Raw genomic sequence first — 17153 nt, 5'->3', positions numbered from 1 at the left:
GTAACAAATGGTTCGATTAAGAATGCATGTTAAAGAGGAATATTTTTTTATCATTGCTTAATTTAATCCTGATAAATAAGTCGAATGAAAAGAGGCGGTCTATGCGTAATGCAAGAACTGTTACCAATACAGAAACTACACAAATTCCTTTTTAAACGCTAGAAAGGAAAATTGATAAGGATAATTAAACGATGCAGATTAAATTATGTTAAAACAAATACATTGTCGACTAATGAATTTGCCAGGTACTTTAAAGCTATCAATAATCCTGAAGATGTTTTTTTATAAACCAGACGAGGATATTTTATATTTCACTTGAATGATAAATGCAGGTTATGTTTGAAAAGCTAGATGTAAGAATAGAGGATAAGGAGATAATTTCTTGCCGATAAACAATTAATATGTGCAGTTAATGTAAATGTTCATGGGCCAGAAATGGCTAATTACGGAAATAAAAGTTCTATCATTAAGTTAGTCCCCACTTAACCCCTCTAAATAAACGTTTTCAGCGGAGAGATTTATAGAAAATTTGCAGCTTACTTGTATTCCAGTTATGCCGTCGTGGTAAATTAGTTTAAGGAACTTCATTGACTTCAGTAAGCAATAAAATAAAACTACTAGTAGTTCACTGCATGCATGAAAACAGAAAAAAAAGACTTGTCTTTCCATCAGAATACGTACAGGCTTCAGTTAGAGTTATGATCATTAAGTGATCATTATTCATGGGGGCCTCCATGGCCGAGTGGTTAAGGTCGCTGGCTTCAGATCACTTGAAAATCATCGATGTGGGTTCGAGCCTCACTCAGAGCGTTATTATTCTTCATGTGGGGGAGCCATCCATCTGGCTTACGGAAGGTCGGTGGTTCTACCCAGGTGTCCGCTTGTGATGAAATAATGCACGGAGGGGCACCTTGGGTCTTCCTGTCGTATAATGACTTAGAATTCATTATACTTATTAGATAAGCATTATTCATCTTGTTTTTCGGTCAAGTTATAAGTCACACACAAAAGAATTTCGGAATGCTACTTAAAATAACTTCAGCGCTTGGTCATATCTGGAAAGTGACAATAGATTTTAGATTTTATTGTTTATTTACGTCTCATCAATGTACATACATATGATACAACATAAAACATCATAATTAATTAAAATATGAATTTATAAAACAGTACATTGCCACTCTAAGCAGAGTTATAAGAGACAATAATTATTCTGATATCATAGACATAATTCATTTACATTGACCAACATAGGTAAGTGTTTTAAAATAAAAATAAAAGGAAAACACCACCACTAATCAGTTATAAAGAGGAAATGTCTTAAAAACTGATAATAAAGTGAATTTATAAATGGGTGTTACTATGCTAGATAAAGCAGGTATAAAACATTTTTTTTATGTATTATTCTTAATTAATCATATATTACTGATTATTAGAAATATTTTAAAGGTAATCTAGATAAGAAACAACCTAACACTTAAGATTTCTACTAAGATAAACTGGCTATATATTACAGGATTGTAAAAAGCCTTAAAATACAATGTTGAATGAAGAACTGATATTTGCCAAAGGTCAAGATATCTCACCCAGGTTAATTACCCTCTGGCCACGTTAGTACTTCGCGTTATGATTGTTGTTTTGTTTCTAACTAATTGCTTTGACAGATGACTAAATGAAATAATGCCATGTTTTTATTATTATGGTCAAAATGCGTGCCTTTTTTTTTTTTGAGAAAAACAATTTAGTCATTCCTATGAAGTTTTCCTTTAATACCGCTAATTTCTGGGTAGAACTCCAGTATCAAACTGGCTCGTCCGGATGTTAGTTATGAAACCACGATGGTGAAATTCGAAATTATAATGGCCAAGCTTGAGACTACGTTAGTGAAGTGCGAGATCACGATCACGAAGCACGAAATTATTTCGCAGTTTAATCATCGTGTTACCGCGCTTTCCCGTCTTTATCTTACGTTTCGTGCATCGCTTACTCTAGTAATACACGAAGCGCAAGATCACGATGGCGATGCGCGGTATCGCATTTTTTTGTGCTTCCCAGTCGTAATGTCGTACATTGCATATCACCTACAGATGACGGCGAAGCGCCAGATTATGATGGCGAAACTGCAAAATAACTTTGCACTTCGCCATTGTGATAGCGCACTTCTTAATCGTGGCCTTGCGCTCCGCCATTGTGATTTTGCGCTTCCCGCATGGCCACTATCAGAGGATGTGATGGCCCCAATGGAACACCATAACTGAACGGGTGTAGTATAGTTTTTGTTTAGTTTAGTTTATTCTAATTTATTTTAGGTCAATTCTGAAGCAAGCTCTACTATAGTTCGAGCGCTTTTTTTGAGCCGTGACGAAATGATACACTGTTTCAATTGGGTTTTACCGATATTCGGTCCAATCTCTACCATAAACTTGATTATGTACGTTTTGGTTACCATTGGTAAATGGTAATGATTATATCGTTGGCACAATTGGTAAATGGTGATGATTACAAACCGTGAGTTGCGAGTTCAAGCCCAGATTACGGCCGTAAGTTTTCTCTAATATAAATTATTTTTTATTTCATTTTAGTCAAGAACCTTTGAAGACTTTTTTTAAACCATTTTATATATGTAGTTTCATACTTATGTTTGACGAATTTTGTTTTTTCATTGTTTTTATAGTTTTAATATATCTTACTACTTTTATTTCATCATCACTAAATTTGTAACATGTTGAAGCCATTGCACGGTAACTAAGACTAACAGACTAGCTAACACATGATTCAATGAACTGCACAATTTTCTCGTGCAATGTTTATTGAAACAAACGATTAAAAGAAAAATAAAAAATGTGAACTTACTAAGGCTCGAACCTCGAAAAGAAAGTTTATTAAGCCAACGCTATGTCCTTTGGGCCATGCATTCATTTACAATTATCGATAAGTTACATCATTACATTCTCGTTTCTATTCCCCGTTAAGTTACACTGGTACCCAATATTTTTCCATACACTGATAGACCATGAGCCAGAAGGGGTTTTGCTCCCCCCTTAGGGGGAATTTTGTGGACTATATTTTTTTGAAACCCCAATATGTGGTGAACATTTTGGCATAAAGTTTGCAACTGGCGAGCGGGGCTTTTCTCCGTAACCACGCTTTAAAATATGTTACCCTTAAAACCTATAATTTTTTCATCAAAATTTAAAAACAAATGGTACCATCATGTTAGTAAATCATTTCAAGTTTGCATATGTTTTTTCAAGGTGTATACTAGATGCTGCAATTTTATTAAATCATAATGTCTAAAATGTGATGTTAAAGAAGAAAAATATCGGAAAAAGATACGTTACCCTAAAAAACCAAACTTTTTTGGCATAAAGTTTTTACTGCAAATTTAGATGACCAGGTAGTCAAAAAATGAAGTTACCATTAAAAAGTTCAAAGTTCAACAAAAACAATGATATATAGATTGTCAGTATAAGTTAAAAGAAAGCTGACTTTTATCGATTCTTAACATGTATCGTCATTCTTCTAAAATGTGCTATTTTTTCAATCATACATAATTCAAACATAATTTTCTTAAAAAAATTCATATCAATATTATATTAACATTCTCTAGTTACATATAATACAACTATTTATTCATTTATCAACAAGCCTCTAACTTTTAAGATATGTTACATTGAATTCTACATTACATTTTACGTTACCAAACATACAAATTATAGTTTATGTCTTCAATTTCTTTAAAACATACTTTATCATTTGAAAAAGAACAAAATTACAATACAATGCTGTTCTTAACAGTATAGTTTTGCATTTTAAACTGTAGGTTAAACTTAAAACACATGTAATAATATATCAAACTAAGTTACAATTTACATTACCGAGCACAAAACCTATATCTCTCGTTTTCTGTTACCTTAAATGTACTTTAGCACTTAAAAATACGTTTTAACAAAGCTTCGCATTTTAACTTTAATCCCATGTATTTAAAAAAATCTACGTTACAATTTACGTTACCTAACATATAAACTATAAAGTGCAAAATGTTACATTAGATTCGCACAGTCTGAAGGCAAGTTCTTACAAAAGTAACTCTTTTGGCAAATATGGGACTTTAAACTTTATGGGTGAAGGCCGTAGCTCCTTGACAAAATTATGCCAGACCGAGGCCGAATTTGATAGCTAGTCATTTGAACCTAAACTGGTTTCTAGGGAACCTAAGGTCGGAGGCAAATTAACAGTATTGGAGAATATTGTTACTAAAAGTCAAGCGACTTGTGTTAAGTTCGGAGGCCACTTCCTTCCAAAGGTTTGTGGACCTCATGCTAGCCACCCCATTCAACATCAAGAGCTCGCTACAGTATTGCCCTTCATTAACACTGGGGAGTTGCCTTTTAATCATGTTGGGAACCAATAGTTAATTTATCATTGTTTTGTCTAGGTCATGAGAGCATACAGGCCAGGTGGTTGCCACTACTAAAAATCGTGTCATTGTTTTCGGTACCATCTTCTCTACCAGGGTTCCATCTTCCCGCAGTTTACCTAAGTGCACGAACGTCAAGTCCTTCTCCATGGCAGCAACTATGGTACAAATATATATTGAGCGATACTTGACCTGCGTCGCAAACTGTGGTGTCCTTGTTTAGGGATCTGTGTCCTTTACCTCTTTTTTACTAATACCTTCATTCGGAGATTGGCAGTTTACACTACCTTTTCTGTGCACGATCCGGGGGAAAAGGGTATGATTATGACAACAATTACAGTATGGGCCTTGTTTCGACACTATGGCTTTACACTATTATGGAAACATCGATTTGGAGGGTTTCTGTGCAGGGTCTATAGGATGTGTTCAGGCCTCCTGTTCTGGTGGATAGACAAGTAGGAGCACGTTGTGCCAGAGTCTCACTTAAGGGTCTGGTTGTGGCTTGCTAACGCTTACTCAGGAAGTACATATAAGGATTTGGTTAAGTGGTGGCAAGAATGATTTATCTCCAGTGTGAGACTGCAGTCTCTAAAACCGACGGTAGATATGGTTGTGCAGCTTTTATTTAACTACAACATCATTTGTACTAGGGTTGAAGCATGAGTCCCTTCCAGATGGGAATTGGTATTTAGGGACCTGTCGCAGGACCTGTCTGGTTTAAGCAATAGAGATCCTGGAGAAAGGGACTCAGGGTCATGGATTACTATGGATCCCTTTTCAGATACGGGTCAGCAGAGGCAAAGCCCTGGCTGGCAATATAGGCAAAAACTACGTTCGTCTGTTTTGGAGTCTTCCAAGCTTCCTGGACATCCCAGGTTTATCCTTGGTGAAAGATTCATAAACTACGTACATCTGTCCGCCAAACTTTCCAGAAAATCCAGGTTTCTCCGAATGTATGTTTTGCTAGGTATCTTGACTGTGTTTTAGAAATTTAGGTCAGAATGGGTATCCCATGGTATACATTAGTATGGGTATGATAGTGCCATTCCTGGGTATCCCAGCACGGGCAAACCAGGAGTGTATGAACTAATGCAGTATGTGTATCCACTGGCATGCATTGTGTCAGTATTATGGTCCTTGCTCTGGGTATCCCAGGGCCTTAATAATTTTGTATGTTTTTTTCTAGGCATCCCAGAAGTTTATGAACTTAGGTCAGGGTATCCCATGACCTTAATTCATGTTATTAAAAGATATGTGCGGAATAACTGTTTCTATATATTAATTAAGTGTCCATTGGGGAATCTCGTCTGTTTTAAGACGCAAGTTCTGGTGGTCTGCTTTGAATTAGATGTATAATCATTATTGGTGAAACCTTCATGTTAATTATCCAGGAGGGTATCCCTGTTATTCTGATTCTGCAAGGAATCCATTTGTGGCACCCAGGCCTCCTTCACACACATTTGTCGCCCTTGTAACCCACTTTATAGAAGAGGGGGGAGGGGTATGGGGGTAGTGGGAATGCAGTTAAAGGGTACCAAGGTCACTGTCAGAGGTCACAGGAGGAACAGCAAATCAGCGAGGCGGATCGACATCACATGGCTAGGAGGACAAATCGTTGACGAGGAGTATCTTTTCTCGACCAGACTCTATTAAATGCAGTTGTATTTATCATCAACAACCGAAATCTAAGGTCATCTGCCTGTTAGCATTAGAAAACTCTTCCACCCCTAATAGGAATGTCGACCCTGGTGTAGTAAATACCATTTTCACTTCAAGGTCAAGATCACACTTAATGGTCAGAGGTCATACCTTAGGGATTGTATTGCTCCGCATTGCGGTGTTCATGTTATTTATTTGTACTTATAATAATCATGATATGCAGTCATACTGGTACATGCAAAGAGCTTTATATTCTTTAAACATTTAAATAATATTGTCGAATGAATTATAAAATCTATATACATTATTTGATAATGTTTTTCATGTCTGCTGATGTTTTTTATAGTCAGATGTATAAAAACCTTAACCATATGTGTAATACCAAAATTTTAAATATTTTTTTTCTAAAACAAATGTAGTCATATTTCGAAAAGGTAACGTATTATATGTAACATATTGAATCAGTTATCTCTGAGGGTAGTTGTATTATAACTATATTAATTATTGAACTGTGTATTGGCCATTATCATTATTTTATAACTAAAAAACATCATATACGTTGATATATTTTTAATGTTCTAGTAATTTCAAACAGAGTAACGTAAGTTACGGATAATACATAACATTTGTTCACCTAAAATGATATGAACATATGATAATTTCAATTCAAATATATAAACATATGAAAATGTCTTGTTTATTATGATTAAATGAACAATTGGCATGTTTATGATATTACATTAGCATAAATGGTGAATTAAATGAAAATTTGCATGGTAACGTATTTTAAATCTCCATAACTCGTTAAAGCCCCAACGGAAACTTGCAAACTTTTGTCTGTGAATGCCAACTACTATAAGGTTTAAGAAAATCACAGTGTTGAAAATTCCCCCTGGGGGGGGGGGGGGGGGGGAGCAGGGTCAATTGTCAGCTCAAGGTCTATGACGCCTGAATTTCATATCGGGTGCGTGACGTAATTCAATGTGTGTTGTTGCACTATTTTTTTCTATTTTGTTCATTATTGTCAATCCTTTTTAGGCCATTGAACAAATTTATTATATTTACATTACATTTAAACGTGTAGATGCGTACGTAATAAAAAGGTTAGTATCTTTGCATCGGAAAATATGCACTCGTTCTTCAGCGGAAGAAAGTCGCGCAATATTTCCGCTGAAAAACTCGAACATATTTCCCGATACAAAGCTTATACCGCTTTGCTATGTAATACATATTTCATATTATGTTCTTACCAACTGTTCTGCATGAATTAGTGTCGGCTGAAAAAAAACGAGGTCGACCTATACTTATATTAATCACTCTCGGCAGCTCATTCCTGATGGAATCCATCGCCACGAGGGTATGAGAGAAGAGGCTAGCTGAGCGCGGAGCAAGGGAGCTACTGGTACCATTTTTCACGTCTTTGGTATGACGCGGCCGAAGATCGAACCCACGACCTCCCGCACTCGAAGCGGGCACTCTACCACAAGGCTTTCGATGCGGTTTAGGCTAGTTTAGACTATTACCTGACTCCTGACTTACATCGCCGGATAATAGTAACTGTTTGTTCTATTGATCAGTCTATAATTTAACGGCTTACATTCAAATAATTATTGAAAAAATTATGAAAATTTATTTCTGATGTTATTGAATAAAACACATATCGAATGGCATGTCGGTCGAGAGTCTTTTGGCATTTCAGTTTTCAGCGTCGGCCGGCAAGTCATTAAACAAACGTAGAATATGACAATTTAATAAATAACTTATAAATCAATGAAACATAAACATACTATTGTATTTTATTCTTAACCAAAGACATTAATCTTTTATGAATTATAGTTAAATTCATGTAATGTAGAATTCCGCTTTAGCCGGTGCTAGAGGGCGTGAGAGGTAATGCACGTTACCTCTCTTGAATAGGCGAAATGAAACCGGATCTGCTAGAGGGCGTGAGGGGTAATGCACGTTACCTGTATTGAATAGACGAAATCAAACAGGATCTGCTATTATTTTGCTTGATTACATTATATGTTTGCAAGTGAATTTCTTAAAGATTTTACTGTATATAAATGCTATATTAATAACGACAAAAATACAGGTATATAATATTCTTTTAAACACAACGCTTTATGTTACAACCAATAAGTAATATAAAGTGCACTGCTTTGAAGAAGAGGTACTAGGACTTATTATTACAGTTTATATTCTTGATAGAATAGTTCATTTTCTGGCACAAAGTTAATCTCGTCTAATCTGATTCACATCTAAACAAACGTTTGATTCCAAGACCGGATACACATCTAAACCGGTCAAAGGCTCTATCCCAAGGCCGGCTAACCATTAAACCGGTCAAAGGCTTAATCCCAAGGCCGGATAACCTCTAAACTGATTAAAGGCTTTGTCCCAAGACCTGATGCTCCTCTAAACCTGACAAGTTTGGTCCAAAGGCCGTATGGTTAGAGGGATTACGAGGTAAAAGAAATTGAAGATTTTATAGGTTAAAATAATTGGAAGAAATATAGATCCTATAGAAATCAATGTATAGCACAGCAATATGTAAGTGTTTATAAACCCATAATCAGAGAAAGTAAGTCAAGTTGTATAAACGTTTTCCTTATTTTATATCACATCTGCCTAGATTGACAGAATCTCCGACCCATATGAAGGCAACATTCAAAACAAATCACACTTTGATTGTAAATGGCATTTGATCAAATTGATATATATTGACATATGTAGACGATAAAAGAGATAGAAAAATTGGAGATGTCATTTGGGGAAAGTAACGGTAATAAATGATGTTGCATAAGCAGGGAGAAATATTACATTTTGACTGCCAATCACTGATATATTTATATGGTAACGTCTGATCTTTATCTATGGTGTCTGCCACTAGAGGATGCAGGAATTTTAGATACATCTTTATAATAATTTCTGTAATTCGCTCTTGCCAAATCAATGTACAGTGACAAAAAGATAGAGACACTTGTTATTGACACAAATGTTTTTGTCAAATCTGTTTTCCAATAACGCTATCATTTACTGATAACATAACCTATTTCGCTTGTAGCTTTAATTATCCCCCGCCGATGAAATCGGGAGGGGGGTATTGAAATGGCGTTGTCCGTCCGTCCGTCCGTCCGTCCGTCCGCAGCCATTTCTCAGTAACCACTTGGTAGAATTTCATGAAACTTGAAATAAACATGAACCAACATACTGCGATGATGCCCGTCAAGATTTTTTTTATTGGTCAATTTCCCTCAGAGTTATTGCCCTTGATTTAATAAAAATTGTCCGTCTGCAGCCATTTTTCAGTAACTAACAGGTAGAATTTCATCAATTTTGAAATAGATATGAACCAAGATACTGCGCTGATGCCTCTCAAGTTGTTTTTTTTGATAGGTCAATTTCCCTCAGAGTTATTGCCCTTGATTTAATGAAAAATGTCCGTCTGCAGCCATTTTTCCGTAACTAGCAGGTAGAATTTCATCAAACTTGAAATAGACATGAACCAAGATACTGCGATGATGCCCTTCAATTTTTTTTTCGATTGGTCAATTTTCCATATAGTTATTGCCCTTTAATTGTTTAAAAATCCACAGATCTGTACATAACAAACCAACCAATTGAAAGAATTTCATTAAACTTCTTTCATTCTTTTCCATGAACATTTATTATCAACATGTGATGTTGTGTACCTACACCTGGTCACCACCTTACCTTAGTCATCCCCCCACCCCCCACCCAATTTTTTTTTTCATTTTTCGTTTTCTATCAATATTTATAATCAACATGTAAACTGTTGTATCCTCACCCCTCCCCACTTCCCCCACCCCCACCCAAACAAACCATTCTTTTTCTTTTAATTTGATTTTGACTAATGAAATTATTTGCTTCTTGGTAACATTCTTAACTTTTTACTGGATATATTTTTTTGCCGTTCCTCACCTCTGACCCTTTCGGCGGGGGATTCCAATTCGTCGAATTTGCTTGTTAATACCTGGTACAGATGAAAAGAACAAGGTCATTTGAGCATTTTGCGCTTTGGTCGTCTTTAAACTTTGATAGTCCAAAACAGTAGCTAAAACCAACAGCACGCATTTGCACACACGGCAATCGGAATAGGGAGGGAAAAATTATGACCCAGCAAAGGGGATTTTGGTTGAATAGATATTTCGTCTCATTATATACAGACTTATTTCCCTTCTTATTTCATTGATAGATATAGTCACGAAAATGACCGTTCTTTTATAGATGGTTAGCGTGTGTAACTCTAACCACTGGCTGTTACTCATATAAGCGAGATTAGAAAAAAGAGGGAGACGGTAATAAAATCAGTGCTGGATAAAAGATAGTATTTAAATCTGATTCAGTGTTTTACTAAAGAAGGGATGTTCAAATCAGTTTTGGAGATTAATGGTGGAGGCGTATAAGTATTTTTTTTAATGAAGTTAAATGAACAAAATACAGATTTGTAGATTTAAAAGAATCTAATCATTTAAATATTCATATCTAGAAAAATATTTTTAAGGTAATGAAACATTTCTGCAATTCCATTTGCATTATGTTTTAATAACTTTAGTGATACCCCAACATTAGCGGTTAATAAAAATGTTACCAACTTTATTAGATAAACACTGTAACTGTCGTAGACCTTTTAAGTGATTTTAGTTAAACTGACACTCTTAATTAGACGAACTTTTCTCAAGCACAACAAAAACCAAACCCGTTAATATGCGAAGATCATTTATCCGATTTCGTGTGCATCAAGTATGTCAATATATAATGCATGGTTTTCATATTTTCTTCCTTTTTGAAAAATCATCATTTAATTTTGGCTAAGACAAGTAAAAGACATAATGTAGCAATTCCCAAACATTTATAATGCAGCCTGTAGTGTTCAGTTAAAATTGCATTTAATTTTTGTGGAATTACGGCAACGGCAAAGAATCTAATAGCAGGATAGTTCATTGATGAAGAACAACTTCCGCGTAATTTCACAACCATTACTTTAAGTTATTACTCTCTTGTGAACTCAAACTGTTCAAATAATGCTTTCATTTTTGTTTGAAAACTGAAAAGCAAAAAACAAATTAATAAATAAATAAATTAAAGAAAATACATATTTTTTTGTTTCTACGGCGGCATAGAGGTGACAAGTTATCTCATAGGCAAGACTGACTCTCTCGTTCCCACAACTTATTTCGTGGCCAGGACTGACTATCTCGTGGCTATGATTTACTCTCTTTCCAATGACTTGGTTACTCTAGACCACGAACGACTATCTTGTGTTCGCGACTTCCTATCTAGCTTCCAAGACTGTTATCTCGTAGCCAAGAATTTTATATTATTTTTTTTATTATTTTTTTTTGTAACCACGTTTAAGGCCCGTTAATTCCACGAACACATCATACACACACATTTATACAGCATTATAATCTTAAAATGTATTACAGATTATTACGTGACTAAATGTATATATGAAATGATTTCATTATTGTAAACAATTTTCAGTGATACCTTTTATTTGGATTAAGATGGAGAAATATGGATGAAAATAAAAAGGGGAGTAGGAAGAAAGTAAAAAAGGCAATGTAGAGAGAGATGAAAGGGAGAGGTATTTTAACAAAATGAAAATAATCAGAGGAGAAAATGTAATTGTAAATATTTAACACGTATCAAGAGAAGCATTTTGAAATGCCCTAGCTCTATACGTTTCGATTTTTAATCTGTTGGACAGTTTTTGTTTAAAGATTAGTATGTTTGGTATTGTTTATTTGTCTTATAACTATATATGTAATATTTGGAGAACAAGAGAATGAATGATATTATTTTATTTTTTGAATGATAAAAACTTATCTTGGGTTATATCTATACCAATGTCAATAAGTCATTGGAACAAATCGTTCCAATAGATTTGTGTATTTTGACAGCTCCAAAACATATGTTCTATTTTGTCTATTTCTATGTTACAAAAGTCACAGAGACTGGACTCGCTTAATCTGCAATTTAAAAAAACCCCTGTTTGTTGCAACATTTCTGTGCAAAATAAAAAATGTAATGAAAAATTTTGTAGAGAGTTATCTGTACAGCTAACGAACATGTTCTTATATATTTCATGCCAGTTAAAACATTGTCTAGGAAGCGTTTCTCCCATTTTAATTGGGGTTTGGGTTTTGAATTGTATCTATATAATGTGTTAGATTTTTGTTTAAAAGGTATCACTTAGATTTTTCTAGAATTTCGTACATATTTATTTGTTCAGATGTATAGGCGGTATCTTGCTTTTTAACCTTCTCGATTCTTTTTGGGATTGATGAGATAAGTCTATGATAGATTAAGAACTCGATATTAGGAATGTTTTATTCCATTTTTAACTGATTGAAAGTTTTAAAATTATTTGTGTCTGTATCATGTGTGTCTTTAATACGAGTTACTTTTTTACTTCTCCATAGCGTGAACAGAGGTAGAGAGTTATTATTCTTTACGTCTTTACATTTGAATTTTTCCAAGCAATTTGTTCTATGTTTTGTTGACTTTCATTAAATTTATTTTACTCCATACAGCTACTATGTAATTTTAGAATTTATCTTTAAGCTCGAATTTCAATATGCCTTTTGTATTTATATTGCATTTGAATAGAGATATTCTTCCTAGAGGCTGCATATTCTTTTTTTATTATTTGAGCCGTGCCATGAGAAAACCAGCATCCGCGCAGTCTGCTGTTCGCTTTCAAAGTCTATTGGAATTAGAGAAACTGTTAGCGAACAGCATGGATCCTGACCAGACTGCGCGGATGCGCAGGCTTATCTGGATCCATGCTGGTCGCAAACCCACTATGTTGGTTTTCTCATGGCGCGGCTCATTTCTTTCCACAATCCATTATTTGAATCGCTTGTTTTTCTTTTAATCCAGCTTGATTTTATTCGGTTATATATATTGGTATGTCAATCTTATTCAAGCCCCCGTTTTCAAATTCTTGTATTATTACATCCTTTTTAACTTTTCCCATTTTTGAGTTCCATACGATTTCATAATAACTTTGAGTAATTCGTTTTATTACTTCATCCAGAGGATAAGGTAGAACAGAAACCAAATAGGTTAACTTTGGAAGAATTAGCGAAAACATGTAAACACTCTACACTACGAATGTTCAATTCTTTTGAAATTCGTATAATTATAGTTACATATATTTACATATATTAGTACAGCAGAAAATTATTGCATTCATATAATATAAATCTGTCATCTTGAAACGCTGTAACACTGTAACTAAGTAAACAATATGGGTTATTTGCATATCGGTCAAATACTGAGTTCAGTATTTAATTTGAGCCTTTCTCAAATGAGTAAGTTGTCTAGTCGTTATGAAAGAAGCGTTTTTTTAAAACCTATTCGAGTATAATATTTCTTAGAGATTTCATTCAATGCTATTGATACGACGAATGTAAATTGCATTATGTAACTACGGTGGTACAGAGGTGACAAAGATGTTTTATATATTAATACGTACTAGTATAAAAACATCAGCGCACATACTAGTACGTGGGCACGTACTAGAATAAAAAACTTCTTCGCACGTATTACTTTAAAGGTACGAAGATGTTTTTTTTTTATACCAAAATGTGCATAGATGTTTTTAAACTTGCATGTGCGCTGATGTTTTGTTTTATACGAATACGTACGCAGATGTTTTTTAAACTAATACGTGCGCACGTATTAGCTATTACGTGCGCAAGTAATAAGTTATACGTGCACAGATGTTTTTTTTTCTACCGATATGTACGCTGATGTTTTTTTATACCAATATGTTCGGTGATGTTTTTACGTGCGCACGTATACGCTATTACGTGCGCACTCGGTAAGTTATACGTGTGTAAATGTTTTTTTCTACTTTATGTGCGGTGATGTTTTTTATACTAATATGTGCGCACGTATAAGTTATTACGTGCGCACGTACTAGTATAAATAAACACAAATGTCACCTCTTTGCCACCGTGTGTAACACCACTGTTGATAGTTTAATTAATACTACTTCCTTAATAGAGTGCGGAGGTCGTGGGTTCGATCCCCGGCAGCGTCATACCAAAGAAGCAAAAATGGTACTAGCAGCTTCCTCGCTTGGCGCTCAGCATTAAGGGGATAGTGCTAGGAGTGGTCAGCCCGGTGTCAGTATAATGTTACTGGGTGGGGTATCATGCCACGTGTCTACGGCGTGATATTCCAGTGAGTCAGCACTATAAAGTTGGGCATTGCGCTCACTGCTACAAGTAGACACCGTCGTTTATATAACTGAAAAATTGTTGAAAAAGACGTTAAACCCGAACACACACACACACACACACACACACACACACACACACACACTTCCTTAATACTACATAGCCCGCCCGCTTAGTTCAGTAGGTAGAGCGTTGGTCTACGGATCGCGGGGTCGCGAGTTCGATCCTCGGGCGGGGCGTATGTTTTCCGTGACTATTTGATAAACGACATTGTGTCTGAAATCATTAGTCCTCCACCTCTGATCTGATTCATGTGGGGAAGTTGGCAGTTACTTGCGGAGAACAGGCTTGTACTGGTACAGAATCCAGGAACACTGGTTAGGTTAACTGCCCGCCGTTACGTGACTGAAATACTGTTGAAAAACGGCGTTGAACCTAAAACAAACAAACAAACATATTATGCTATGATTTTGTGTAAAATATACTCCCATGTTAATTCGAATGCTAATAGTTAATGTAGAAGGTTAGCTACATGTAACCGTCCCGTGCTATATGGCTTTCCTCAGCAATATGCTTTGTACATTTGTATTTTCATGTATTTTCAATACAATATATAATAATATTTTTTGTACAAATGTAAATAACATTTTCTATCATATTTCTTCAAGTCTAATTCAATGCAATCTAAACGTTGTATGACTATGAAAGGTTCATTTGTATATATACAACATTTAATCACTTGCTAAGTAATCGTGTTTCATAATTATATCTGTATATTTACCATATTTGCATTTATATTTATATTTTCTCATTTCTGCTTAGATTCATTGTATTCATTTTGTACATTGTATGCGACTCTTCAAATTTGGAGGAAATAAAGAAATCTTATCTTATCTTATCTTAGGTTTGTTGCTATGATTACCATTTACCAAAGAAAGTCAAAGGTATAGTTCGATATAGTTCTCTGGTTGTCAAGGCAAAGGAAAGAAGAACTTGAAAATATAAAAACGTACTATTACCCAAAACCAAATAGCTAAGACAGTTGGTACATAGCATCGCCAATGGTCCACAATCAGGTATATATCACTAATGAAATAATGCCTGTGCGGAAAACTCTGGTCTCGCTCTGGCTTTTCACTTGGTAACAAAGACAAACATTTGGCAAACATTTAAAAGTCTTATTGTATAAAACCCTCTTATTATCCAAAACCGCAATTGGGGCCTCCGTGGCCGAGTGGTTAAGGTTGCTGACTTCAAACCATTTCCCCCTTCCCGATGTGGGTTCGAGTCTCGCTTTGGAGGTCGGTGGTTCTACCCAGGTGATGAAATAATGCACGGAGGGGCACCTGGGATCTTCCTCCACCATCAAAGCTGGAAAGTCGTCATATGACATACTTGTGTCGGTTTGACGTTAAATCCTATAAAAACCGCAAGGCCTATAGCTAAAATAACTGAAATATAGCATTGCACAGTGGTCTTCTACCAATATGTACAAGTTGTGTCCCTGAGTTATTTTCCTATGTTCCATTTTAATCTATCTATAGTAAACATTAAGATGTCGTGTGGACATAGAAGTTTGTCGACTCGTATTTTATTGATATTTTTGTAAAAAAAGAGAAAAGTATCAGCCGCCGAACGTTCCGTTCGCGCCGGAACCCGGGATCGAACCAGGGACCTTTAGATCTTCAGTCTAACGCTCTCCCAACTGAGCTATTCCGGCTGATGGATACGATACAGTGAGACGTTGCATCCATTAGTGCGATCAATTCGTAACAGAAAATGCCAAAGTACTTCAGAAAATGGGAAAAGCACCAAAATTGGCACAGCTATTTATTAAAGCATTAAAAACATTTTTTTCATGGGACCCATTTGATATCTGTCAAGATAGCCGATATGGCGGCCATTTTCCAAAATGGCCGCCAAAACTCAATATTTACCTTAGAAGACTCTAATGAAAGGTCATTATATTTACATTCACCCCCAAAATGCACTAAATATAAATGTATATAATAAAATAAATCCTAAATTTGCATCAAATGCAAAAATAACAATTCAAATGATGTTAGTTTCTTTCTGTTTCCATGGTAACGGCAAAAATCTAACCTTTAAAACTTAGTTTAATATTATCATTATGTAGTTTTCATATTTTTAAGAATATTTTGTTTTAATGTATGTAATTTATATTATTTCACTTGAATTCCATCCACAGCAGCATATTGAAACATTGTTGTTATTCCCTTACCAGTATTTAGCCAGATGGGGCTTATGGGTTGCCCCTGTATGCATGTCAATACGTCAGCCATGCAGAGTGGGATACTGCAATAACTTTGAAACTACAGCAGAATTTTTCATGATACGTGGTACATGGATAGATGGCAATGCAGAGAATGCCAATGTCATTTAATTTGGTTCCTATGGCAACAAATGTTGTTGCTATGGCAACAAATAGTGCACGAATATGACACAAAGTGTCATCCTGCATTTCTTCAAACAAGGAGAGATTGTTTCTTGAGAAATTTTACATAGACAGAGGACAAATTGAGAACATGCTTATTATCTTATTTTCTCCTCTTGTACATCATTTTGTCCGTCTGTATGTCGGTCCATCATTTGCAAATGGCGGATTCTTCAATAACTTCAAAATTGCAAATTCTAAAGACTTATTTATGAAACCTTGTTTATAGATGGTAAGTTATATGGAGAATGTGAAGGTCAATTAACTTAGTTGCTATATAAAATTGTAGTTTCTTTGACACAAAGTACGACAACTACCCCTTTCAGTTTGGGACTTCGAAATGCAAGAATAGATTATAGCGACGGGCTAGTAGGATCAAATGAAACAATGTTCCTTATTA

The 17153-nt window shown here is 35.2% G+C and overlaps 1 non-coding gene across 1 annotated transcript; it reads right to left on the bottom strand.

The window, feature by feature from the left end:
• Nucleotides 1-15945: 15945 nt before the first annotated feature.
• Nucleotides 15946-16018, bottom strand: Trnaf-gaa (transfer RNA phenylalanine (anticodon GAA)). Its single transcript has one exon. It is a non-coding gene; the product is annotated as a tRNA-Phe (tRNA).
• Nucleotides 16019-17153: the final 1135 nt, after the last annotated feature.

Source organism: Mercenaria mercenaria, chromosome 3 (genome assembly GCF_021730395.1).
Source record: "Mercenaria mercenaria strain notata chromosome 3, MADL_Memer_1, whole genome shotgun sequence".
Taxonomy (NCBI): Eukaryota; Metazoa; Mollusca; class Bivalvia; order Venerida; family Veneridae; genus Mercenaria; species Mercenaria mercenaria.
Note: the sequence above shows the minus strand (reverse complement) of the source record. Positions and strands in the feature narration are given on the sequence as shown.